Raw genomic sequence first — 27,744 nt, forward strand, 5'->3', positions numbered from 1 at the left:
CTTTAGACTATCTTATTTCCCATTATCTTCCTCCAAAAGAGTGGCATCAACTTTTGCAGGTTGTAAACAGTCTCCTGGTAGATTCCTGCAGCAAGGTGATCTTGACACTGAAGAAAATCTGTCTCTCAAGGCATGACCCTAGTGGAGATACTTGTTCTGTGGAAGTTGTCTTTCATCTTCCAAGGCAGAGATCTATATTAACATTTAGCAGAGAGCAAATATGCAGGTCAGCATTTGAAACATAGAACATTTGTAGAAAATTGGGCCAAAAAGTTAGTCTCTGCTTCTTCCAAAAGCAGTAAACTCATCAATAAGGCAATGAAAATTTTGGTGTTTGAACGCCTTTAAAGCACGTCTGCTGTTACAATGCATCTTTTAAAAGTTACAAGATTCATCTCAGTATAGAATCTCAATGCTCAGAAATGTCTTTACAGCAATGTCTGTATAGATCTTGTGAGGAACTGGAGAACCTTCCTTCAATTTCCCAATTTTCCAGATTTAGCACACATTCCCCTAATGCATTTTGGTTTAGATTTCTCTCTGGATGTCATTATTAACATTATGGAGTTTTTTCTTCTCATATAGGTAGCTTCTTAATTTCTAAGTATGTTATGATAAAATTGTATATTATTAATTTCAAATTTTCAATTTCTGTGTAGTACATTTCTGTTTCTTGCAAAGCTTTGTACAATGTCTCCTTGTTAGACACCCATAAGACAATGTGTTTGGGCAACTTGCTGAGGTCTGTACCTCTTAAGTCCTCTTGACTAAGTAGATTCTAGGCACAGTTTCTTTGCTCTCTAGATTAACACCTTTGGTGCAAGACACGGTGGTTCTTTGCTCATTTATTAGAAATAGGGCATGCTTTCCATTTGTTTGAGCCGTATCCCAGAACACTCTCCTAGTGATACTCTGCTTTCCAGTTTAATACTTGTACTAAAAAAAATTAGTGTAAGCCATTAAAATGCATATTTTTGCAGGTTTTCTAAACCAATCACATTTTACTTCTGGACTGTAGGAGGGGTATATACAGACCCATCCAAAATAAGGCATACCAACATCTGGCTACCCACCTCAGCTTTTCATGACTATCGTGCATGAATCTCCCCGTGTTCTTGGTTCCCTTCTTCTGGTCTCACCTTCTGCATATCAAAAGGTCTCTGTCTCTATTGTGAGTGGGAGCATGGGCACCTAATCCTTTCATGCCTTCGCATCCATCTGCTGTGTGATTCTCTCACTTGTTCTCAAAACCCTCGCTCACATGACGAGAGTTCATCACCTAGTGGCCTCTTGCTTAGCTCCCTCAAGCCAGGCTGTGAGTAAGGGGGCATCACCTGGTCTGCAGGCAGTCATTATTCTGCTTCATACGAGCTGCTTTGTTGTTGATGGTCCTTTGCCAATGACCGTTATTAAGAGACAGAGACCCAGGCACTGCTCTGTTTCTCCTTAATGATGTTAACTCATGAAAAACACAGTCGTGCTGCATACACTCAGACTTTGTGCAGTCCAAGTAGTGTTCTGAGCGGGTCCCAAAAATTGTCACACTGGTTGCTTGCAGCATAGATTTATTTGAATGTTTAAGAGAACTGCTCTTTTTTTATTGGTTTTCATACTCCCAATTTGGCTGCTGCTTTAAAAAATAGAAAGCAAGAGAATATCATTTATCTTCATAGACTCTCAATCCAGAGTTATTTTTGAATGTTCTTTACATTTTCTTTTGAGTTTATTGTGGTGCCCAGTTGAAACAAAGGGTTCTAACTAGACTAACAATTTGTATCGGTAGCAAATGTAATTGGCTTACTGGAACTTGAAAATTAATTAGAGTTAGATTAATTAGATAGCGTTAGATTTTTTTAAAATGTGCATTACAGTGAGACTTGAGAAAAATTTATTAAGGCAAAGTTTGGCAAAACTTTGGCATGGTACTTGAGAAAATGAAGTACTCCTAGTAAATAACTGAACCTTGTATTTCTTTGTTGATGCGTTCGGCTGTAACAAAACAGTTGGTTTCAGGACTTAGTTGTGAAAAGCTAATGAAGGTATAATACTGCTTAGCAATCTTGTTTTCTTTCAAGCAGGCTAAACCATCTGGTAAAAGGAAGCTGAAATATCTTTTAGATAGTCTGCCTCAACTGCAGCTTGGAGCTTTGTGTATACCTTTGTGAGAGTTGCGTATTTCTGCTGTCTGAGGTCCTTGTCTGACTTTAGAGAGAGCTTCTACAGAACTTGGAAGCTGTGATTTTGTCATGTAAATGCCAAGAAATGTGTTTTTTCTTCTGAGATAGAATTGGATAGGAACATTCACTTGCTGTGTGGCATAGCAGAAAAGATAAGTTTTAACTTTGCAACGTGCATGTTGCCTTCACTGGACCCATATGGGTCTTGTTCTGCTTTTTTAAAAGTCCTCTGAATGATCCCATTCATATTGTACTTAAGGGATTTACTAATTTTAAGTAAATAGCAGTGAAAATTATTTTCCTCAGCTGTATGCACTTGTAGAAATTGATGCAATTCCTTCCAAAAATGCCTGCTGCTCTATTCCAATTTTCTTCCTTCTCCTTCTCCCACCATTATCTCTCTGTTTTGTATCCTGTCTCTTGATCGCCATCTCCTTACCATGCTTAAGCATCACAGTGGATCACAGACACCATATCCTTTTGCTTACAGAGCAAGGGCAATAGCTTGGATTTTGCACAAGAGCCAGGAACAGTCTTTGGTTTATTCAGTTGTTCCCCAGCTGGAGGAGGAGAGAGGGAAATGTGCAAACTGGTTGCTTTGGCAGGTTGATCTCTGCTGGGTTTTTTTGCTATCCTGATCTGTCTTCATTATTTCTGAAGTATGCACTGTGAAGAATTTCAATTCTGCTAGACAGAGTAAAGCTGTACTTGCATAACACACAGCAGACTGCAATGCTGCACTCAGCTTTAAGAAAAGTATCTAAAAATGGAATTGAAGAGGAGAGTAGGAAAGAGGCTAAATACAAGTGCTAATTAGGCAATCTTTTCTAGCTTTGAGTAGCCTTGGACGTGAGCGTGTGGCTGAGTGGCTGGAGACTAATCTGTGTTTTAGGAGCTCTGGATTCTAGTTTTACCTCTTCACCTTATTGTCAAGTGACCTTGGGGAAGTTTCCATGTTTCAGGTTTCCCCAGGTGCAGAATGGATTTAATGATGCCGAGCTCTTGGAGGTCAGTGGTTGAAAAGTTAAATGCTATGGCTGTAAAGTGCTAAGTATTATTAATGTACTGTTATTATAAAAGTTTTGCTGCAGTCAGCATGGTTAAAACCTTTGCTTCATGTGTTGCAGTGGCACAGAAAAGTAAGTGCTTGGATTCCTGTAGGAAATGAATGAGGATAGGATATCACAGCTTTATTTTCAATGTTAATAAAGAAATGTTTGCCTGTGTTTGGCCCCACCTTCCTTCGGCAAGTCATAGTAAGAGAAGTTACCAAACGTTTTCCCTAGTAGGAATAAATATTATGTAAATAGTGTGCGAAAATATTGGGACTGCTGAACTGGGAGGAGGGGAATATGAAAGGATGAAACACAGTTTTTCCACATAATAAGCAGCATACAAGTTATAGATCGGGCTTATTTAGCCTTTCAGTTTTGCAAAAGCTGAGGGACTTTCAGTGAAGGTGTCAAATTGAAGCTAATAAAAAATACACAGGATTCTTCAAGTGTGGGCACTTAAGTGACAAGTGAGAACATCACCCCTTACAGTAGCTGAAATATGAAATCTTAAGTATCAAGCAGAGTTTAGGGAAGAATTTCCCTTGTGTCCGTTCTGTAACTGGACCTTCACGTGCTCTGCGCCCTGTCACTGACTACTGTTGCAGGAGCAGACTTAGAGGGCTGTGGGCCATGACAGCCCCTATGTTGGGTTGGTGGCCGTCAGGGAAGATGTAGGGTTTGTGGTGGTCAAACAAGGGAGAACAAGAGATGGCAATATCTAATCAGGGGGCTCAAATTTACAAATATTTGAAGTAGTAAAGGATTGCAAGCCAAGATTTTCCTCCAAGAATGTGGAAAAAAAAAGTTATGTCATGTCAAAAAACAGTCTGTCATTCTGACTCCTGGGTGGTTGACTCAATAATGCTTGTACCTCTCTTCATTTTTCAGTATAATGTCAAATTTACGCATCCCTTATTGATACAGCGATTCTGCCTAAAGCAAGTCCACTCCAACTAATTCTTGGTATCAGTAGTATTACTATTCTTATTTTGAAAATGTATCAGATGTTTAATCTGCTTTCTTTTTTCCTGGAGAAGAAAGTGATTCTTTCCTTTCATACTGCCTTGCCAATGATTTGATGTTTTCACATGCTTGCAAGTTGAGAAAGTTGTTCCTGGACCTATACAGTTTAAGAAGGGTAATCGTTCCTGTGTGTTGTGATGGAGTTTTCTTGGTTGACAGAAAGGATGAGGTTTGCCTTTCTGACAAGGCCTCTCCTACAGAAGACTTATGAGTAACCCAAGGCAACCGTTAGGACTGATTATTATAATAAACTCAACATGTTTTGGAATCTGTTAAACCCCTCTGATTATCCCATGTTTGGTCCTCTTTTTCTCTTCAGCAGATGCTGCTGCCTGCTTTTGGGTGACCCTGTTTCTCTGATCGCCTGCAGAAGGCCACAAGCTAGCTCTTTTTGGTTTTCTAAGAAGGGAGAGCGTTTTGGCTCTGTTCTGTGTTAACATTAACTAAAATGCAAGACACTGTGCTTCAGAGTAGGAGCTTTTCAATCAGGCTGAACTGTAACGTTCAGGAGGAGACATTTGCTGCCTAGGCATTTCAGCCCCCGCCATCTCCCTCCCAAGCTCATGCGGCAGCGTTGGATGATCTGCTAGCCTTGGAACGTGCTGGGACATCTCTCAGCTCCGGCGAGCATCAGCCTTTCCTCATCCTCTTCAGGACCACTGTATGTTTACTTGCCCGACAGAGGCTGATTTCTGAATCATGTTTTTCCCCTCTGGGTTGGGTTTCTAAAATCCTCTTAGCATAATGTTGTTTGGGAAATGTTTTTCAAAACATGTTAATCTGAAAAAGCTGTTAAACTTTTTTATTTTGAACAATACTGAATTAGTACCCATGAAAGTCCCCTTGGAAAAAAGTGAAATTTTAAAACTAAATCTACTGATTTTTATTTTGAATAGGAAAAACTTGTGTAAGCAGAGTTTTTTCACAACTTCTCATCTAGATCAGATGTTTGATTTTTGGGTCAAGTCAGAGTATCTTTGTGTATCATTGCATTGGAATTTCTTTTTCTGGTCTCTATTAAATGGTAACTATGGTGAGTTATTTTTTAAGAGGGAAAAATCACATTTCACTTGCAAAGTCTTACTATGCCCTATTATTTTTTCCCCATCATAAAATGCATGTAATAAAGCAAAAAGTCATGCTATGGTTAACACTCTCAAGGTAGCCTTTAAACGGAGCAGAGTGCACTTTCACATAGACGTACCATTGAACATTTTTTAATTCTCAATAATGAGAGATTGCTAATTGGCTTGATATATGTTTGTTTCAGCATTTGCTGAGTCTTCAGGTTTTCTCCTACTGTATTTGTGCAACCGTCAAGCTTTGAAGTACAGAAATCAGTCACTTGCTCCCGCTGACACTGACATTGCCACCTCCAAGAGTGAAGTCAGCTTCTGGACTGTACTCTGCCAGTCCCGAAGGGACATGCCGTGTGCATGTTCTTTGCTTTTTCTAGTTGGGAAGTCTGACCTTGAATGTGCTGGCTTCATAACGTTTGGTGGGGCCCGCTGTGAATTTTAGGAACTGCGCATCAAGAGGGGAGGTCTGTGCAGTGAAGGAAGAGTCTTTTCCCACCTTAGGAGTGCAGCATAACTGCTAAGCACCACATAGGTTTAGCTCCCATACACTCCTCACAAGGAGAGAAGACTATTTATAACTGTAGTGTATGCCCCTCTGCCTCTGTCATTATAAGCTGTATATAAAGACTATTTCTACAGGCTACAAGTAATTCAGATTTTTTTGCCAAATCATATTATTCTTATCCCACTTCCTATGGATCAAAGACCCTCTGTGCCTCCTCAGTGCTTTTTTCCTCCAAAAGATTTATCCTGTTAACCGTGAACAGCTGCCCAATTATGTGTGGGTACCCTTAGAAGCGTTATAAATGCTGTGGTTAGCACAGGGTTTTTTCCTTGGTGATAAAATTGGAAATCCTCCAGACTTGTAGCCACTAGCTGTGAATGGCAATAACAAATGTGTGTTTCCTCTAGCTAATGCACTTTGCAATCAGGAATAGTACCCTCTTAAAAGGTTCTTGTGTTACCAAAGAAGTTAAAGTGAGAATTTAATTTGTCACTTTTAAAAAGCTTAACCACATTAATAAATAAGTCCCTCTATGCTTTTATTCTTCAAACCCACCTCTCACATGAAATAGATCGTGAAGCACTTACTGCTTAGCATCTTGAATAAGAATCTATGAGATCATACATTTACATATTTCATCAGGCAGTAACTCATGCTGCTCCTGTGACTTGGGGGAAAAGGAAGGTGGAAAAAGCAATTGCCCTGTCTTTCTGCCAAAGACAAGGTTTTCTAAATTTGTGTGCAGAATTAAGTATATGGCTTTCTTGTACTTTTTTGTAGTAGCATATCTTTTCTGCTCCTAGGTTTTTGTGAAGTCTTACGCCAGATAAGCACTGCTGGAGCCTGGCTAGAGAGTTAATTACATTTCTTGCATCTTCCACCCCCTCAGCTTTCAAAATATGACCCTACACTTGTGGATCATGAAATAAGTGGTAATGCCTGCCAGAGTTACCTGTGCTGGAAGTATGTTTAATGCGCTTTCCTACCGTATATCTCACCTGCATCTTTTGCTATAGCTGTCCAGGCAAACATCCTGTTTATTTTAGCTCAGGAGCTAACAGACAACTCTTGTATTTATTTTGTATCCACAAATAAAATCATGTTAACATAGGGGGAAAAACCATCTGTGACCTAAAGCTGTCTTTGGGTTTGCACCTCCATTCATTTCAGGTTGTTGTATCTTTTTTTGTAGAAACAGCTTCAGAAATGAAGGTCGAATTTTGACATAGTGCCTGAATGAAAGCTGCCCAAAACCAAAAGACTTTTGATGGCAGAACTTGTGAACTATTTGAAAGTGCTGTTTGATCATAGCAAAAGCAAGCTGCTTGTTCATTTTCAGATTAGTATTGGATTTATAGTGTGCTTGGGAATTACTTTGGTGAAATGTTTTCATCGGAAAGCTGCTGTAGTAAAAATGGAAATTCTTTGCAAGCACATACTTGCTTTGACGGGAAAATGATGAGGCCCAACATGGAAATTCTGAAAAGGAGCCTGTGAGAGATCACAATTCAGTTGCCTGAAACATGGGAGCTGAATTTGAAACCTTTCCTCAGAATCATACCAAATATATCTTTTGTTCTCCCCATAGCCCTCCCAAATATTTAAAACTCCTGTATGTTTCTGGGAATGACCATGGTAAGGTTTTACAGTTTGACTTCTGTCTCTCGATTGTTGAATGCCAACAGGGAGTTGCTAACGCTTTTCTGAAGTGGTTTTGTTAGTCCCGTTGTTCAGGGGCTGTTCTGTGACTAAGTGGTCTTGCTTCCTCGGCTGAACACTTTCACTTTGGGGAAGCAATCTTTGTAAGATAATGAGGTGGCCTTTGCTGCTGGATTTGTAATACTGCCTGCCCCGATTGTTTTTATTTGAAATCTAATATGCTGTAAAGCTTGTTGTTGTAATTCGGCGAGTGATGTCTCTTGGCAATATGTGGGAGTCAGATGTTGATACTGGTTCTTTTAGGCTTCATATCTGTTTCCGTCCATTGATGTGAAGACTGAGGGGTATCTACCCGGGCCCCAGCTTGAGAGAGCCTTCCTTCTTTCGTGAAGCTCCCCAGAGATAATTAGTGGTGAATGGAAGAGTTTGTTCATTTAATTAAGAAATATTATTTTCCATCATCTGTCACACTCTGAGGTTGTATGTGAGGTTAATAGGGTAATGAACACATCATGGTTCGCATTGTCTTCAATTTGCTGATGACAGATTTGCTTTGTATTCATGTTTTTTCCTGGCTGGGCAGTGTAGTGGCTTGAGAATAGCGCCTGGAGTATGGGAACTTGAATGAATGCTTGTGTGATAGAGGGCATCAGCGTAAAGGATGGTAGAAATTGCATCAGTAGTCACAGTTGTAATTTTGTCTCACTGATGTGTTTGCAGGGCTTCGTAACCTAGGGGACTTCTTAGGTTCTCCGTATCTCAGGTAGTTGCAATTGTCAAAAGCACTTTCAGTCCCTGGCAAGATAAGAAGCGAATTAATAGCTGTTAGAGGCAAGGAAGAAATTTATGACTTGTTTCCCCAATCCTGCAAACTCCCCGGTAGCCGGACCTCTGTCTGTGATGGCAGTGCATATTTCTGATCAAAAATGCTTTTGGAAATCCTCCTGAGGGGGGGGGGGAACTGTACAGTGTTGTACTGTGAAGTGCCCACTGTGAACTACGTTTTGAATGCCTCTGTCTCCTGTGCTTTGGAAATCCTGAGCCATTCATTTTTGAGGGGGAAGTAATTCTGTTACATGCTTAAAAAACAAACATTGCAACAGGTGTCTTTGAGCTTTAGGCTCTGTGGCCTATGTCAAAATGCCTTCTTGTGTTTTGCTTCTAGGATCAAAGGGCTATCGGATGTAAGGGAATTTGAGGTTAATGTTTTAGAATGTGTCTGTATGAATGCTGCTCCCTGAAACTGTTTCTCAGAGTATAGAAACTAGACCACTCACACAGGAAATACACTTAACAAGTGTCTCTGTTATGCCTCAACATAGTGTGGCAATAGTGGTTATTTTTCTCATCAGAGAAATTATAATTAGAGATTGAATATTCTGGGGAAACAACAGCTTTTGAAGCAGTATTACATAGAGATCGGGTAGCGAGGATTGGTTTTGAGACCGGCGAAAGTGTAGTTCTCCGAGTCCATTCTGTGCAGTATATTTAAATACCATGTTACCCATTTGCAAAGTTTTCCACTTGCTAGGTCGTTCTGGCAAGAGAAACAGCAACAAAATAGAGTGAAAGGAGATTGACAGGAAAAGTAGAAGGAGGAGGGTGGGGGGAATAGCACGATTATAGTTTGAAAAATTAGTCATGTAACGTGTCATTGTAATTCCCAACTGGCAATTAAACAGCACATATCTGCATAAAGGATTAGTAACACTGGAGGGTAACATTCAGGATCTTGAAGAACACTTGCAGTATATAATTTGCAAATTGTTTGACAGATACCTGCCTCACATGCGCCATACACTACCACATTCCAGTGTTCAAAAGTCCTAGCAAAACCAGACTTCCAGCTCCATAGCTAGCTGGCTATGACTTTACAATATGCCTGTTGTATAAATAGATTTAAAAAAAAAATAGGACAGTCAGCCGGAAAAATTACACGATTTATTCCTCCTCATGTGCCAGCCACCTGCTCCTGGGGGCTGTAGCGGCTGGGGCTCCCCCAGGGCAGTGGGCACCTCCCTGGAGATAAGGGAGGTCCGAGGCGAAACAGAGCAAGTGATTCACAGCAGGTTGTGCAGGGCTGGCAAAGGCAGCGCTGCTGGAAGCTGAACCAGCTTGAAAGCTGTTAGCAGGTGTGGGACACAGCTACGCTTGCATGTATGCCTGTTCCTTGGGATAGTCTCTGGCAGCGAGGTCATAGAATAATTCATGGTGGAATGGACCTCTGGAGGTCTCCAGCCTGGTCCCCTTCTCCAAGCAGGACCAGGAGGAGCGGGTTACTCAGGGCTTTTCCAGTTGGGTTTTGAAGACCTTCAAGAATGCAAATCCCACAGTCTTTCAGGGCCCCTGTCCCAGTGTTTGACCACCTTCATGGTGAAAAAGTATTTCCATGTATCTAATCAGGATTTCCGGTGTCCTCACTTGCATCCGCAGCCTCTTGTCGCTCCCTGGGCACCTCTGAGGAGAGTCTGGCACCTCCTTCCCTAAATCCTTCCACAAGGTGGTTGTGGGCAGCAGTTTGACCCCCGAAGCCTTCCCCTGGCCATACACCCGGTGCAATTTATGTGACTGTAGATACCTAAAAGTTGAATATTCAATTTTTTTTCATGGTTTTTCTTTGCAAATAAAAGCCTGAGAAAGCAGAGGTAATTTCAAAATGGTTCACTTTAGGGAGCTCACTGTAGTGATAGTATCACTTTTGTGATACTTGTTTTTAGTGACAGCTCACTTTTGATAGTAGGATTAATGGATGCCAAATAAACTTCTCAGATGACCAGCGTGGACTAGCCACAGTAATAGCATCTAGAGTAATCTGGACGTGAAAAAAGTTAAGGAAGGAGTTTCAGGACAGAAATCCTCTTTGATCTGAGATAGCCAGGACTCCAGCCCTGTAGGCTCTTTTGAGTGCTTTATTTCAATCTGCTGATTTTCAAAAAGTTATGAGCGTTATGTTAAATGAGCATATATGTCAACTCTTGAAAGCTTGCGCTGAGTTTGGCAATGTCCATCCCACAGCTCCAATTGCTTAGATGCACCGGTTACTGCTATTAGAGAGTCGTGTGAGGAAATTACTGCTGAAATTCTGAAAGTCAGGACTTAGCTCCCAGCTTTCCTTCAGATCATCTCTGTCCAAGGACAGCTGTGTTAAGCTTTGCATGCCCCAGTTCCTTTTTGATGAAATATAATGACAATTATGGCAATTCCTTTATGTTTCAGTATAGAGGTTCTAAGGAAAGGACCACCTGTAAATTCTGCTCAAATCTCAGGTACAGCTGGTAGGTGCTACCAGAATGCAAATAGAGATCAGCACCACTTCTAAACTCCCTCACTGCTTATAACTGGGTGCCTTCCAGTACACAGTTTGGCCTTTACGTGGGCTTTGTTAATTCTTGTCACACACAGATTTTGCTTCTCTCATTTCAAATATGCTGCTGTGTTTTTTGAAAGGCACATAAATATACTGTACATCCTTATACCCTTTCTGTACCACAATGAAAGTTGCTGTCCCAGCATTACTTAAGCTGAAATGTGTTAGTTGTCAGAATTACTTTTTAAAATAGAAGGTGAATGTATGCAATCTGATTGACAAAGCCAGGCAATGGCTTCTGAATTGTGCTGAATCTCGTGAGCTGTCTGATATTTGCACACTTTTCATTTAGGTTATAAAGGCATCATCGTGGCTTCCAAAATTATTTGGACGCTTTCATTTTCCTGAATGATTGCTGATGCTGGTTCTGTGCATTTCAAATGTCTTTGGATGGTTTGTTATGGGTAGAAGGACTTCAAATCAAAACATAGCTTTAGAGTATATTTAAAGGCAGAAAATTAGTACATGGATCCTGCTACAGAGGAGAAGAGTGTTTCCTTCACGTCTCTCCATGTCTTATATAACAGATATATATAAGAGCTTGTAGATAGTTATTTTTTTATAGTATATGGAGGGAATAAATTTTTTTATTACTCTGTAGGTGACAGAATTCATCAGGTGAGGAAGTAGGAGGCGGACATGGATTCTGCTTCCTACTCATAACTTGCTCACCATCTGGTGTTGAGAAGGTCACCCTGCCTTTCCCCTTTTTGCTCCGTTATGAGAGAGAGACAATCCCTACCTTGATAAAGTGTGTTCATGTGGGATTTGTATAATTATTTTTTTTACTTGAGGTCATAGAATCATAGAATCATTAAGGTTGGAAAAGACCTTTAAGATCATTGAGTCCAACCGTCAACCCAACACCACCATGCCCACTAAACCGTGTCCCTACTCGCCTCATCTACACGTCTTTTAAGTGCTTCCAGGGATCGTGACTCAACCACTTCCCTGGGCAGAAGGGAAGTACAGACCTGGAGTGTCTGAATAAAGGTCGTACAGACCTGGAGTGTCTGAATAAAAAACATGGATGTGACAGGCTCCATATGGGAAATTAGGGTTTTGGAAGGCTCCAGGCTCTGATAATCTTACTGTGTCTTAATAAGGAACCACAGATACGCCATCCAGTTAACTAGGTGAGACATTTTAAAGCTTTTCTCCTTCTGAATCCTCTGTAAGGATCAGTCCAGAGTCTCGTCTCATCTATCAGTAGTAGGGTATCACCAGTCTGCTTTTCTCTGTTAGCCTTATTGTGTGTCCGTGTGTGCTCTGCAGCCTGCCGGTTCTTGGCCAGAATATGAATTTGAAGAAGGGCTTTCCAAGGCAGAAGAGCGTTAAGTTACTCTGTTTTGCTGGAGGATGGGGTAATCCCACAGGTAGGTCCACAGTGGGAAAGGCATCAAGATGACTCAGAATTGGTTTCCTTGTGCACTATAACAGGGGGAAACAGTGGGGTGGTGTGGAGACAGATCTGTGGTTTCTGCCATCAGATCCAAAAAAAACATAGACTTTTAGAAGTTGATCATTACTGCTGTTACTGCAGTGGTGTGTTTTTTCTATGGTTAAGAGAGTGCAATAGAACCTGAGAGACACCTGTGGGATAAGCGGTCTTTCTGCTCCAAACGATTGTCGAGTGAAATCTGAGGAGCGCTCTCTGCAAATTCTCTTAGTTGATAACATAGCAGATGGGAAATCTTGATCAGAAAAAAAAAAACCCCACAAAACAAAAATAAAACCTTGCATTTAGTGAAGGGAAACACCTCCTCCGTAGTAGCTGTCTTAAGATACTAGATTTCATGGTTTTAATAATTTTTTTAATAGTGAGACAAAAATCTAAAAATGGTGCTTCTCCTAGTTATCACATAGATTAGGATTATCATACATCCTAATTAACAGACTGGTTAAGATTTGTGTCTGAGGCTAGCTGATTTGGTTGAAATCAGACAGCTGATATAATAAACTCTAAAAGTTCTCTTCCAATGAGATTTTTCACAAGTAACCTGGTCCGTTGTGATGGGATTTCTTAAATGGTAGCAAATCCTGTTCATGGAATCAGCTATGGGTGTACTAATACACACAGCAGCACCTCCTGTCCTTTCTCTGGGGACCAGCAGGTGAAGTTCACAAAGCTGATTCATCTAGGGGACCAGGGGCAGGAATAAGAGCTTAATATAAGTTGAATAAGAGAATTGAGATTCTGTAAGTCATTTCCTTTTAGCAGGAATTGTAGAAATACAGTGAGCTAACATATATCCTAAGTGTTTTGTCCTGCATGTTACAACTTCCATTGTTATAACCTATGGAAGATAAAATCAGCACGTAGCGAACTGAATGATGCCCTTCATTTGTAAGATCTGGTTCATTTTGCAGAGGTGCCTGTGTGCTGAGGAAATTGTTATTTAAGCAATATAGATGGAACCTCCCAAATTCGTTATTTATGTTTTGCAAGAAAAAAAAAACAATTTCTGGTGGGAAAGAATTAGCTTCTTAAGAGAATGCTCTTAAATGGGACTCTATATTAGTTAGAATTTCCTCAGTAGTGGGAAGTTTCTGTTAAGCCAAGACAAAGCATAACTGCCCTACCATGCTTTTGTGAAGGTTTCCTCTAGCTAAAAATGTCTTTTCTTTGTGGTAGCAAAGATTCTGGCAAATCTAAAGAGTTGGGTTGGGGAACCAGGTGCTAAATAGCTTTATTGCTTCTCCGTGATGTGACTTTTCCTAATCCCATCAGATCAGCAATATATTGACGGCTTGGCTTTTTTCCCTATTTGACATAGGTATAAGACGAGCAGAAAATCCTCCCCTTTCCTCATTTAAAATGACTAGCTTTTGCTAGTGCACCGTCTTCCTAGATGGAGTGAAATGTTCTGTGGTACCAAAACCCACGTAGCAAATCCTCAGAGCCTCTGCACTGACAGAGTGCTGTTTCCAGTGCAGAAAGGCTTCCTCCTTTCAGACGCAAATCTTGCAGGTCTGTTTGCTTTTAATTCTTGCTGAATAATTGTCTCCAGATTCTTCTACAGATTCATCTCCAATCTGAACATTGCCCTCAGAATAAATGTAGCAGTTACTGCCTCTGAGAGTCTGCAGAAAGTAAAATGATGCTGCCGTTATCCTTGCTGTTGGGATTTATTAAGATTGCTGCTTTTATGCCTAATAATTAAAAAACCTGCAGTGTCATGGGATATTGCTGTGGGTCTAAAATAAATTAACTCAAGCTGACAACAAGATTTAAATGAGCTTTGTTTTTTCCTATGACAGGGAGCTGTACCATCCTGCTTTATTTTTCTTTTCTTTTTTTTTTTTTTTTAAACAAATTGCTAAGTTAGTCTGTGTAGGTTTGCAATAGAAAAATTTTTTTTTTTCAAGAGATAATAAGCTCCTCCCATGAGGTCGAGTTGCCTAGCTTTCTACTATTACAAGATTATCACAATTTTTGGTTATTTTCCTCCACTTATTCCTGTTCTGGTAAGTTTACATTGAAAGACTACAAAATACTTACAGCCTTTTAACTGGTTTAGACAAAGCCTCTGCAAGAAGTCCTTTCATGTTCTGCGCTTCATTTGATGCCAAGAATTTAGTTGTGTGTAAAAGCACCATGTCTAAATGGCTTTTCTGTGTGTTTACAACCTGTTTGGCCTCGTTACAAGAAGGACGCAAGACACGCTAATTTGGAATATTTAAAAATCCATAGTGGTTCTGTCAGAGGGAGGAAAAACCACCCTGAAACCAAATCTGCTTTTCAGAGTCAGCATGCATATATCTAATGGGATCAAGTGGTCCTGGTTTAGTTTATGTAAATAAATATTCACTAACATCACCTGTGAAATGTTTCTTGATGTTGTTATGCCAGTACTCTTTGTGCTTCCATAACTGAAGTTAAAATGAATTTAATATTTGAAGCAGAGCTTCAGAAGAGGGATACTTTACAAGAGGGATACTTCATATTACTCCTAGGATTAACAAATATATTTAGGGGCTTGAAGTAAATATTCTGAAAATTTTATAAGTATCTTGATTAATTTGAATTTAATCTAATTTCAAAATCATTTCTGTCCATAATACAGCCTAATGCCAAAACAGCGCAGGCTGTTCAGACTTTCCATTTCGCTAAATCACTGAAACCTTTTGGTATATTTGGAGAATTTACTCTTAGGTCATGATTTTTCTGCCATTCTCTGTAACTGAAAGTTTCTTTCTCAGCAGGAATTAAACATAATGTTTCACTGTCACAAACTCTTAAAATCCCTTTGCTGTATCAAAATGACTTCCATACACTCTTACGTTTGGCAGGACAGTCTTCTTTTAAAATATGCATTACTCACTGATCTCTTAAAGGGGCTAAATCTAAGCCCTTTCTGGAGAAGACAGTGACTTTAAATTTAAACTATCCCTGCTGTGTTCAGTATCGGCGTATTCATGTTGCATTCCCAAATGAACCACAACTTTTGCTGTGTCACAGTACAGTATGAGTGGGAATGAAAAATGTTCTTTAAAAATCTTTAAAATCTAACCTGGGATTGCGAACCTTGTAGAATTACAGGCTATGATTGTTACCACTTTTAGTTGTTTGAGTAATTCTGCTTTGCACTTGCATACCTTAATGTAGCTGCATCTGTTTGAGATGTAAGTTGTCCTTTTAGTTTGCTGAGTTTGGGATAGTTGGCACAAATGTACAATTTTTTTTTTTTACATGAGTTTACTGCTACAGACTCTTGACTGCAATTCTAGATTGAAATAGGCTTAAAAATTAAAACCAAGTGTTGAACTTAGGAGAGAGGGAAAAAATCCTACGTTTTTGAGACCATTTTGACAGTTCATTTCCCAGGAAAAATACTAGGAATTCCAGCTTGCAAGTAGTGAGGTACTGAGAAAACTAAAGAGAAATGAACAGGCGAGTAACAGTATGCAAAGAAAAATGTAACATGTATTCTCCAGAGTGATTGCTTCCTTTATGCTTTTGTGCTTACACTGGATACCTGCTATTTAAAACTTGAGCTATTTTCCTAGAGACCTTCCATTTGTCTTTGATGTCAAACACTTCCATGGTAACATTTCACTTTTCTGTTTCCCCTTTTGCTAGCTGTACCTTAGAAGAGTTGGTTATTATTGAGAAAAGATACAGTTCAGGTCGATCGTAGTGGTCTTGGATATTTTTACTGACATTATACCAGTTAATACAGTAGATTTATTCTTTGCATCAGTGGTGATCTAGTTGTCTTTTTTGCTTTTAAATTTCTTAAAAATATTTTTAACATTCTGTAGAAGCTTGAGGGCTACAAAAAGAAAATCACTGGGATTGGTTAAAGACGATCTAATGCTCTAAGTATCTCAGTGACACACAAAGATATCTACAGCACATTTAAGCTGCAATGGTAAGCACATGAAATGTATGCATCACAATGATTAAGATGACTGTGAAGGGATAACTCAGACATGTACATTAGAAATTTTTTTCAATCTGTGATTTCTTATTGGTTTGTCCACAGCAGAACTGCCTTATTGTGGTCCCACTATAGGAGTGAAAAGAGGACTATATAGAGGCTGAAGCACTTCCTTCATTTGTTTCAGAAGCTGGGAGTAATGTGGTCAATAAGGCAAAAATTGCCCTGGAGACACAGATTACATTCCTGCACAGGAGCCACATTCCTCCACAGGAGCTGTATTTCTTCTGCAAAGAAAAAAACAAACAGAAACCAGTCTTCCCTGTGTGCTACTAGACAGAGACCTATGTGCAGGTTTAGCAAGGTCAGCATGTTTCAGCAAACCTTGCAGGTCTTTGGCACTCGAGGCAAGAGGAATAGCAGGTGGTTTCCCTTTGGGAGGCAGCATGAGAGGAAAACAGGATGCTTTCAACAGCAGATTACTCAGGCTCCGCTCCTCCTTTGCAAGAGTGTGTGCTTTAGTGAGCGGATTTTTTTGATATAGAGTGTGTTAGCAAAGTCACACCACTCTGCTAAGTCTCTGTAAACTTCTTTTACCATACTTTTGCCAAATTTTGTGGTTTTTCAGAGAGATGCACAAACTTTCCTGTGTCTGTTTCAGAAGTTATCCTCTACTGCCTTCAAGAGCAAAGCATCTCAAAGAAAAGATCGCAAGATAGATGTTTTCAAGTATGTGGAAAACATGTTGTTCTTTAGCTTCATCCTTAGAAATTGCGGACAACTTTGATATTTTTTTCAAAATATTTAATGTAAGGCAAATCCCCAGCACAACACACTTAATTCAAAGGAGTTCAAGCTTATCAAAGTAATGAACAACAGATGGAGATGTGTCAGGTAATCTTAAGAGTAACAGTAAATTATAAGCCAGTTTACAATCTTTATAAGCCAGTTTACAGTATACTTCAGACCTTACCTGCCCACCTCCTGACAACCATGTAATTAGCTAACTTAATAGGAACACACTTCCTACCACTGATTAGTATTTTCATTTCTTACTGTGTATTTTCATAGGTATGCTAATAAATCTTTTTCTGATCATTGTAGCCCTTTTGTGCTTAAAAGCTAATTGCATTACAGGATATGTTTATCTTTCCCTGCACTTTCAGCAAGGGAGCCACCATGTAAGGGTGTTGTACTGCCTTGCAGCCATATTACTTTCTGTTGTAATTCTGCCAGTTTCTGCAATGCAGTTTCATTTGCTGAAAAAGCATTAAGACACCAGCAGGTGCTGGGAAACAGCAGGAAGCAAGAGCCTTGTTTCAGTTGTGAGCACTTTTTTCCCTCGTTTCCATTCACATAGTGGGGATCAGAGATTTATTCAGGGTTGTAAGATGTGCTCTATGAAAATATCCCTGTTTCTCATCTGGAAAGGAATGGGTAGAAATACTTCTTTAAACCTGGTGTGATGGTTTTCTTTCCCATTTAAGATGAGTTTATATACAAGTATAAAATATAATCTCCTAGCTACAGCACTGGTCTGTGAGGTACAAAGACCTGGTGGTGCTTATTTGGCCGCAGCCTATTCGAAAGCTTGGAGTGCGTTGCTGCAGTGGAGCCATCCACACGCTCCGGTTAGGAACATCCATCAAGGCTTTGGTAGATCAGCAAATTTAATTTCTGTCTTGTAGATTGTTGCCCATGTTGCCAGACTGCAGGCTTTTCTGTGTGGGGATATCTCCTCGTACTTGGTTTTTTGTTAGGCACGGTAGGGCCTTAATACTAACGGACTTGCTGCAGAAATACTGCGTGATATGCAATAGCAAATTCTAGTGCTTGTTTCTTTCAGGTCTGGAGGGTGGCTTGCTTCCTTCTTCCCAGCCCCCTGTGGAAGTTTCCTTTAGAGCCTGAAAATCAAGTTATAACCTTAATTAACACAGAGCTGGGGGATGTTCCAGCATGGATTATTTGACAGTGTGAGTGTGGCTTCTCTTGTCATTGCAAGCCAGGCTTGCTTTTACTGCTCCTGATGATCAATTAAGTGTTAACCATGAAAGGGAAAATTGAGTAGTGGGAGAGATTGCCTTTTCTGACTTTAAAGGTGACATTGCAAACAGTGGACCATATTGAAGTTTTAATTAAAAGTATTGCCAACTTCTCTTTAAATTTTACTGTCTAGGTTATCAGTTGTAATCATCTTTTTCTAAGGAAGTTTAATCAAAGAGCACAAGATCGATACCACCCTAATGTGAAAATATATTAACAGGATTTTTTTATTTTTCATGTTTATAGTACCATTATGTAATAATTTAAAATAATAAATATTTGTGTATATATATTTTTTTATATATATGAAACGTAGTTTTTAAAAAATGGTTGCATACACATTCCAAACCCCTTTCATAAATTATGGGAGCTAACATGGAAGCTTCATGTCAGCATTACTTAATGAAACATGTCCTGCATAAATGCATATTTATACTATTTGTAGGCCCGAGGGAGTGATTTTGATGCAATATATGTACAATATATCTGCATTTTAAATGATCATCAGACATGATGTCTGAGCTGTACTTCTTCAACTTGCAGGCATGTTTGTTGATTATTTTGGAGCCATTGGATTTAATAATTTAATTGCAAAGGAGGCCTGCAGTTTGAGATGTATAGAGAAAAACCTTTAATCCAGTTTCTCAAAGGCCTCTTTAAAAATTGCACCTAGAAGAACAAGTGATTTTCTTAAGTGCCTTGCATTGTTCTACCAGAACAAACACAGATGGGAACCTCAATTAAATTGTTAAAATCTGTTTTAAGTTGTTGCATCATTCCTCTACATCTGATACTTCTCTTGGGAGAAGAAACCTCAGGTACGTTAACCTATTTTTTTTTAAATACCAGTTGCTAAAATCTGCAGCTTATTGGGGGAAAGAAAAACTTCATTTGAATGATCTGTAAACCATGGACATTTATTCACCATGTTTCTCTCCGTCCCTGTTCCCTTTGGTTGCTCTGATTCTAATGGCAAGTTAGAAAGTTGCCTTTCTCTGCTGAGCTAGATGGTTCTTTATCTTACTTAGGACAAGTTTTCTTATGTAAAAGCCTTTTGTTTGCATGAGCGAGTTTCCTATCTGTGCTTATTTCCTATGAAAGATTTTACAGTTTGCTGTCCTTAAGGGTGTTGCACTTAATTTTATTGGAAGCATACAACAGAACAGCTATGGGTAGTTCTTACACAGGAATTTGTGTAGAGGAAAGTATGAAAATATACAGCTTCTTGCATATGTTCTCTTCTTCTAGTAGAAGAATATACAGTCGTGATCATCTTTTTAATAATTTCCTGTGATACTGGGCAAAACAGTTCACCTATAGGTAGAACAGAGTATACTGAGCTATGTTAAAAACCTGTTGGAATTAGTACTGTGAAATCTTAATCCAAATTTCTCCTATCTTGCTGTCAGATTGGGTTTGTGCCTAGAGTAACTGTGGTTTTGTTTTGCTGGAAACTACTATTCCAACAGAGTGCTGCATATCCAGAGATCCTAAAGAAGTATATTTTCATGTAAGCAAGTATGCCCTTTCCTGTGCTAACTCTGATAGTAAACTAGCCACAGTAGTCTGCTTTGTAGCGTAAGAGAACCAAAATTTAGGATTTGCTTTGGGTTTTTTTATGGTGGTTTTGTTTGTTTGTTTTGTTTTGTTTTGGGTTTTTTTGTGGTAAATCTCTTACTTGTTTTCTTTGGTTACACAACAGTATTGACCTGAAAGTGGCAAATTTTCAGGATTTGAACTATACTAAATTAAAATCCATGTGCAACTTAAGTACATGGTGGACTTTAGAGCTTTAGGGAAACCACAACTTCAGTTTTCTTACTTTACTGCTGATCTGTCCTATGAACTTAAGCTGTTTCAGAAACCGTAATTTTTTAAACTTTGCTACCTTACTAGGGATTTTAAATTCTTTGCTCCAGGGAATTACACTACATAAATTTCCTGAGCTTGCTTTTTTTAACTCTAGTTTGACAATGTTGTGTTCTGAAATATCGTTGTGCTGTAAGGAGTACAACAGGAAGCCGGGGTTGCCATAGCCACAGGTTTTAGTGTCTGTCTGGTGAATCTTAAGACCTGCTCCAATACCAACACTGTCATCATAATAAAATCGTCAATATTTTGGCTTGTCAGATGCATTATTTTTAAATATAGTCAGATTCTTGGGGGGCGGGGGGGAGGAACAAACTTCAGGTGGGGGGATCTTCTTTCTGCTGCTGTCAAACAAAGTTCAGGTATGAATCTCGGGGATGTGCTTGTAGATGTTGGTCTTAAATAGATAATGTCCAAACAAGAAATGAGAAGTCATAACTGTTTGGGTTGCTGCGGTGATAGGAAGTCCCACATCCCTTCTCCAGTCTCCCCATCCTAATTCTCAAACCCCAGAAACTGCTCTTTCAGAACTGTATTTCAGAAGTACAGGGGTTCTAAGTAATTTTATAAGTACTGCTTTTAAGTTAGTAGAACTAATTTCTCTAAAACCTTATCAAGTCCTTTGTATACATTTAGGAATTTTAATGTCTTTAATTTTAAAAAGTACAGTCAAGCATAGCTGCAGAACTTGTATTCAAAAATATTGAGTATGGAGTGGGTAGCTACACACACAGGAAATTTTTTTTTTTTCAAGAAAGTGAATCTTTCTAATCCTCTTGCTGATTTAAATGATAAGAGCATTCTCATGAAAGAAGTTGCAACCAGTGATGCTTATTCTATTATTATTTTCTAATAGCACCTATAAACTAATAGGTATTACCCAAATATATGGAAAGATGCAGTTCTTCCTCAAAATAAAGAACAGCCTATGCATGCAATTCTGTAAAATCTTTATCTGTAGCTCATTTCATTTAAGAAATTGTAGTCAATTGTATACATAATTGTTTTGTATAATTGAACTTCTGACATTATTCTGTATCTTTCTGTGTTATTGAAAAGGACTTCATTCCCTGATAGTACTGGAAATGTGGATATGTAGAATTAAGAAACTGCTTCTGCCATCTACCTTCAAATATATTTTGTATTTGCATATCCTATAAGTAGATAGAGAGAAATCCATATTACAGACATCTAGAATTACTAGTTTCTCAATCAACTCAGTCTAGGAATAGTGAAATTTTTACTATTTCAGAAAAATAGTTTTCTTACCCTTTATTCCCAAGAGAAGAGCAAGTACTAGATACCTTTAATAATGTGTTGAAATCTGTCAGCTTATTGCTTAAGAAAGTTACAATGCTTTTAATATTGGTAAATAAAGTATTTAAGATATTTTCCTTCCTTCACTTAAAGTATGGTATTCTGCATTTCAGTTTCTGAATGTGAGTCTGTATCTTTCCTGTACTAATAATAAATTGCAATATCTTTATAAATTGCATTGTTTCACTCTCTTTTCACAAATTTCACTGGCTTTTGTGCCAGACATGATTGCATCTGTTAAAGTAGTATTCTCTGTTTTCTATAATGAAGTCACAGTTACACACTTGCTTTCAATTTGAGTTAATTTCTGCATTTTGACTTTTAGTGGGAATGAGGTGAATGAGTGCAGTTCACATGCCAAAAAGTTAGAAGTGGTGGAATACGCACAGCAGCTGTCAAAAGGACACAAGATATAAAGATGAATTAGCACTGCTTATTAAGGAATTAATTACTTGTCACACTTAAGTCTTATGACTAGGATTAAATAATTTGATGTGATCTGCTGGTGGCAGAAGGAGAGAAGGCATACCAAGAAGCCATGGTGAGATATTTGCATACACCTGCACTGATTGTAGTTTGGTCATTGCAAGCAAACTGTGCTGTTTGTGTACTGAAGCACTGGCAAATCACAGAATCATTGAGATTGGAAGCAACCTGTTGGGTCATCTTGTCCAGCCCCATTGCTCAAGCAGAGTCAGCCAGAGCAGGTTTTCCAGGAACATATCCAGTCAAGTTTTTAATATCTCCAAGGATGGAGACTCCATAATCTCCCTGGGCAACCTGTTCTACTGTTTCACCACCCTCAAAGTGGAAAAAAAAGTGTTTTCCTCTGATTAGATAGAATTCTGTGTGTTTTCATTTGTGTTCATTGTCTCTTGTCCTGTCACTGGGCATTACTGAGAGGAGTCTGGTTCCCTCTTTTTCATTCCTTCCCATGAAATGTTTATACATGTTGATAAGATCCCCCCCCAAGTCTTCTTTTCTCCAGTATAAAGAGCCCCAGCTCTCCCAGCCTCTCCTCATGTCCTCATCTTCCATAAATGCTCCAGTCCCTTAATCATCTTTGTGGCCTTGCCCTGGACTTGCTCCAGTAAGTCCATATCTTTCTTGTACTGGGGAGCCCAGAACTGGACACAGCAGTCCAGATGCATCTGCATCAGTGCTGAGTAGAGAGGAAGGGTCACCTTCCTTGACCTGCTGTTGATGCTCTTCCTAATGCAGCCCAGGATGTTGTCTGGCCTTTTTTTTACTGCAAGAGTATGTTGCAGGCTCATAGTTAGCTTCTTTTTCACTAGGATCCCTAAGTCCTTCTTGGCAAAGCTGCTGTCCAGCCAGTCAACTGTCGGACTGTACTGGTGATTGGGGTTGTTCCTCCCTAGGTGCAGGACTTTGCATTTCACCTTGTTGAACTTCATGATGTTCCTCTCTGCACAGTTTTCCAGCCTGTTGAAGACCCTCTGAATGACAGCACATCAATCTGGTGTATCAGCCACTCCTCCCAGTTTTGCATCATCTGCGAATTTACTGAGGGTGCACTCCATCCCATTGTTCAGGTCATTAATGAGATGTTGAACAGTAATGGCCCCAGTATTGACCCGTGGGGTACACCTTGTACCTAGTGACTTGCCTCCAACTGGACTTTGTGCCACTGGTCAAATCCCTTCAGGCCCAGCTGTTCAGCCAGTTTTTAATCTACCTCCCTGTCCACTTAACTAACCCGTGCTTTGTCAGCTTGACTATGATGGTCTTATGGGAGACAACATCAAAACTTTACTGAAGTTAAGGTCAACCACATCTACTGGTCTCTGCTTGTCCACCAAGCCAGTCATCTCATTGTAGAAGGCAATGAGGTTGGTCAGGCATGATTTCCCCTTCGTAACACTATGCTGGCTATTCCCAATAACATTTTTGTCTTTCATGTGTTTGGAAATGCTTTCCAGGAGGATTTTCTCCATCACCTTCCCAGGGATTGAGGTGAGGCTGACCAGCCTGTAGTTCCCTGAATCTGCCTTCTTGCCCTTCTTGAAGATCAGAGCGACATTTGCTCTCTTCCAGTTTGGCGGACCAAGGCTGTATATATAATACCAAGGAGCTGTGTTTAAAAACATAACTGAAAGAATTCTGTGTGATTTTGTTCTGAAATGAATGGAATAAAATATCAGTGCACTCGGCATAAGTTGTCCTTGTGTCGGAATGCAGGTAATTGAATTCCTCCTCCTGTTCCATGAGGACAGCATGTGTGGTGTTCCTCCTGCAGAGGCCTCCAAGCACTATGTCATATGCTCGTTACGGTTTTCTGAAAAACTGCTTCAGGTACACACTGGTGGAAGTCTTGTTTTGCATTTGTGATGCCTGAAGTAACACTGGTGCAGCCTTTATAGACATAGATATAGGTCTTTTGGAAAACTTTACTGCATTTTAAAGTGACATTTAAGGGGTATGAAAACCTGTGGTTTAAAAGGACAAATGGCCTGCAGCTTGGAGTGGTGTACAGAGGCGCCGGGATCTTGATCAGTCATCAGCAACAATCCATGTTTGACAGTGCCAAGTTCTGCACGGGAGAATTTACCCTGCCAAGTTGAGAGCTACTGAAGACACCCTTACGATCCTAAATCCTCTTGTGCTATTAACCCTTCTGCAGGGCCAGATCCTTTCTTGATTCCTAATGGCATCTGCCCTTAGCTGCATTCTTCAGCTGCACTTCTTGTCCAGGGTTTGCTCTGGTAAAGGCGTTGATGCTTGAGAGCCTTCAAAACTGCAGTAACCCTTGCCTTTAATGGCAGAGGAGTAGCTGGTAATCAGGATGTGCTCTCCAGACCCTGTGTCCGGGGGCCTTGCTTTCTTCTCTTAGCAAAAGTTCTCCACGGTGTTGTTTCTAAAAGCGCTTGTGTGGCCTCAATTACAGCAGCTCAGTACAGAGACATTGCCATCGTGTTTTATTTTTAAAAATGACAGCAGCAAAACAGAAATACCAATTTAACGTCACATCTACCATGGGAAATTCAGTCTAGTGGAGAGAACAATGGGCTGACAATGAAAGGGGTCAGCCTCTATTTTTGGTTTGCTCGCTGACTGGCTGTGTGGCCTTGGGCAAATCGCTTTCACCTCTCCGTGCTTCTGCTTCCCCTCCAACTCCCTGCCTGTCTTTTTCATTTAGATGATTAGCTCCCCTAGGCAAGGAATGCCTCTTGTTTGTACAGTTCCCTGGGTTTCGTTGGAGGCCTTGGGGTCTCCAGCCCTGTAACAATAGTGATTCACTTCAGTTTTGCCACTTATCTCTGATATACAGATCTGAGGAGCCTAATCTTCACAAAGAGATGGACGTTCCTAGCCCTTGTGTTAATAATGTACAACAGGGAGCTATAACGACAAGGCTCTTCTCTTTTTGATGCGTCAGACCCATCACATCTCCAGGGCTTAGATCAGGACTCATATAAGCGTTGTTCAAAGTGTTAATTTTCCCAATCCTGACTTGTTAGAGGTCTCTGCATTCAGCCTTGAGGGAGTGCTCTTCTTTTGAAAGTTTTTCAGCAATTGCGTTTGCCTTTTTGACACAGCTCTCACCAGAGCAGGCACTGTCAGTGCAATACATACCGCACTGCCTGTTGGGCTGACATTAGTGTCTCCCTCCCCTCACAAGCATGAGCTCCTTCCCCTTCCCCATCCAGAGTGTCCCAGCCGGGCTCTGTCATACACTAACATGGCACTCACAGTCTAGCTTGCATTACTTGCTGTTCCTTCCTGGTAAGTTGTCAGCAGTTTGTGTTTAGTGACAACATGATATTGTTAAGGGGTTTCTTCTTCATGTGCTGTGTGAGGTTGCTGGCAGTCATGATTTTATTACGGATCTTGTCGTGATTTCCCTTAGAGCTTTAGTTTCCACAGTGATGGAAAGCTCAGGCTTCCCTTTTAAAAATAGTTGTGATGCTCGTCTCTTTAGAACAGAAAATACAAATCTTAAAGGCTAGAATATTGAAGCAATAAATACAAATACATCCGTTTGTTCTATTTCTTAAGCCCTGAGTTTTTAAAAGGCCGGGATTGACAGTACTAATTACATAATGTAGGAAAGAAATGATAACCTGCTGCCACCCACTGTCCATGCCATTTTAGTGATAGCGAACACCCACCTCCTGGAGTGGAGGATACACTCCCATGATGGATCTGTATCTCATCTCTTGTCGTAGCAACAATACGGGCTGGGACATGTTCTTCTTTCAAAGCGTGATGTGAGTGCGATGATTTCACCAAATACATGTACAAAATGGGCAAGTATTATAATAGGATGTGTCAGTGGGTTCTTAATTTGCATAGGAATTAGCATATATAAACCACATGGGGATGAAAATTCTCCCTGAGAGAAACTTCTCTGAGCTATTATTACTAGATTACAAAGTGTAGTCATTACTATATCGTTGTGAATACTATTAACAGAACAATGTTTTTTTAAAAAAACTAATTGTCAATAATATTGTTTTAAAATGGTGGGTGAGAGAGAATTGGGTTCATATAACTTAAAGCTGATAATTAAAGTCAGCAAGGACAAGAGGCTGTAGTAATCTGAGGGTTAGAATTCTTTTAAAAAAAAAAATCTGCCATCTCTTAGCAGTATATGTATGAGAGCAAACATTTCAGCTCCTGTTGTTTAAGGCAAAAGGTGCCATTCGCAGTCACGTGCTGGGGCTAACTGTGAGATTACATGCAGAGGATGCCTAGGATCCAGTCCCAGGGAAGTGGCACGCAGGCCCAGAGGGAAGTGCCAGCACTGCACAGTGAACATCAGCTCAGCCGCCGGAGCTGCAGGAGGAGATGCCAGATGAATAGCCCTCGTGCACAAAGCGTGAGGCTCAGTAGGTCTTTTACACTCGGGTTGCATGATGGCTGGATAAGCCTTATGTAGACATGAAAAAACTCGGATTTTCTCTTTTTTCTAGCACTTGTGCTGTGTAGATTTGCTGGTGGTTTGTACATGCAAAATAATTTTTCATCTGTATGGTCACTTAAGTTACCGTCCAGCAGTGGGCTGTAAACAGAGCTGTCTAAGCACCTGCAAGGGTTAACGTCTTAGTTGTCTGTTCACCATCAGAGGAGAGAAAATATTAAAGAATACAGTGGGGAAAATGGTATCTGTAAAATCAATCAAAATTTAAAAAGTGGCAAATGAGTCCTGAGGAGGGGTAGTAAAGCAAGACTGATTTTGCACCTAAATTTCAGGCCAAAGATGTTATCTCACACAATATTGCTGTTTGTCTCAAAATGTACATCATGTTACAGGAGCTACAACAGGGAGGTGTTGATGTTGCTATTGGAAACTTAATATTTTGCATTCCCTAAATCTTTGTTATTTTAGCCAACTGTCTGTGTTAGATCTCACATAGTCTCTCAGAGCCTTAAAACCTTTGGTATCCTTTCCTCACAAGACCCCAGTGAAAGAGGGACATATAGCGTGCCTTAGCTGAAGAGAGAAGCAGCTTCCCGAGCATTTTCTTTCCTTGCTTTCCCTCACACCCCCTCCTTCGCTTACACTAGCACTTGAGAAATTCTCTTGTTATTCTACTGCAGGCTGTTCCACAGTGAGCGAGCTGCATTTGCTGGGGAGAGAAGCGCTGCTGAGAGGAGCTGCATACACTGCGCCTTCCCTTCAGCAGAATCCTTCTGTCCACCTGCATCATAAGAGTTCAGTTGCGAGAGCTGGGAATGGGGGGATTTCTGTTCCCGCTGCCCTCTGCCTTCCACCTGAAAACCTTACAGTTCTTCACTTAATAATGAAGAACACACATGTTGTGAATAAAATATTAGTACAAAGTGGGAAATATACTTTAGGGGTGTTTATCCTGAAAGGAGTATGAAACAGATCAGGAATAGAACAGGTAAATCTGCTTATTGCTTTATTTCTTATCATTTGTAATGATGGTACCCATATCTTCGTTGTGCATGATATTACAATGAGATGACTTCATTCCTTGTGTTGTGCATCACTGTCCTTGAAATGCAGTTCTTTCAGTTCATAACATTAGTGTGTGATTTAATCATAGGATTGGGAGTACCTTTCAACATTGGATGCTGAGATGCAGCGAACATGACAAAAATTTTAAGTTTCAGTTTTTTGAACTTGTGACAAATGTATCTCTGCACAATATTTATCTGGATTAGCTAGGGGGAGCTTTGTTTTTCCTAAAGATGTTTTGATTTATCCTTACATTTATAATGACTTTAAAAGATGTTTTGAAATAGCTTAGTCCCAAAATGCAGACTTAAAAAAAGAA

At 39.9% G+C, this 27,744-nt stretch overlaps 1 protein-coding gene across 3 annotated transcripts in view; it reads left to right on the forward strand.

Annotated features, from left to right (window-relative positions):
• Positions 1 to 27,744, forward strand: part of MYRIP (myosin VIIA and Rab interacting protein) — a 129,570-nt gene that overhangs the window by 2,808 nt on the left and 99,018 nt on the right. Inside the window, exon 1 of one of the 3 annotated variants that reach the window (XM_075143180.1) lies at positions 27,051 to 27,348. The exons of the other annotated variants lie outside the window; for them this stretch is intronic. The gene's annotated coding sequence lies outside the window, so the exon portion shown is untranslated. Of the gene's footprint in view, positions 1 to 27,050; positions 27,349 to 27,744 lie in introns of those variants that run through there. 3 annotated transcript variants of the gene reach the window in all.

This window comes from Calonectris borealis, chromosome 2 (genome assembly GCF_964195595.1).
Source record: "Calonectris borealis chromosome 2, bCalBor7.hap1.2, whole genome shotgun sequence".
Classification (NCBI taxonomy): domain Eukaryota; kingdom Metazoa; phylum Chordata; class Aves; order Procellariiformes; family Procellariidae; genus Calonectris; species Calonectris borealis.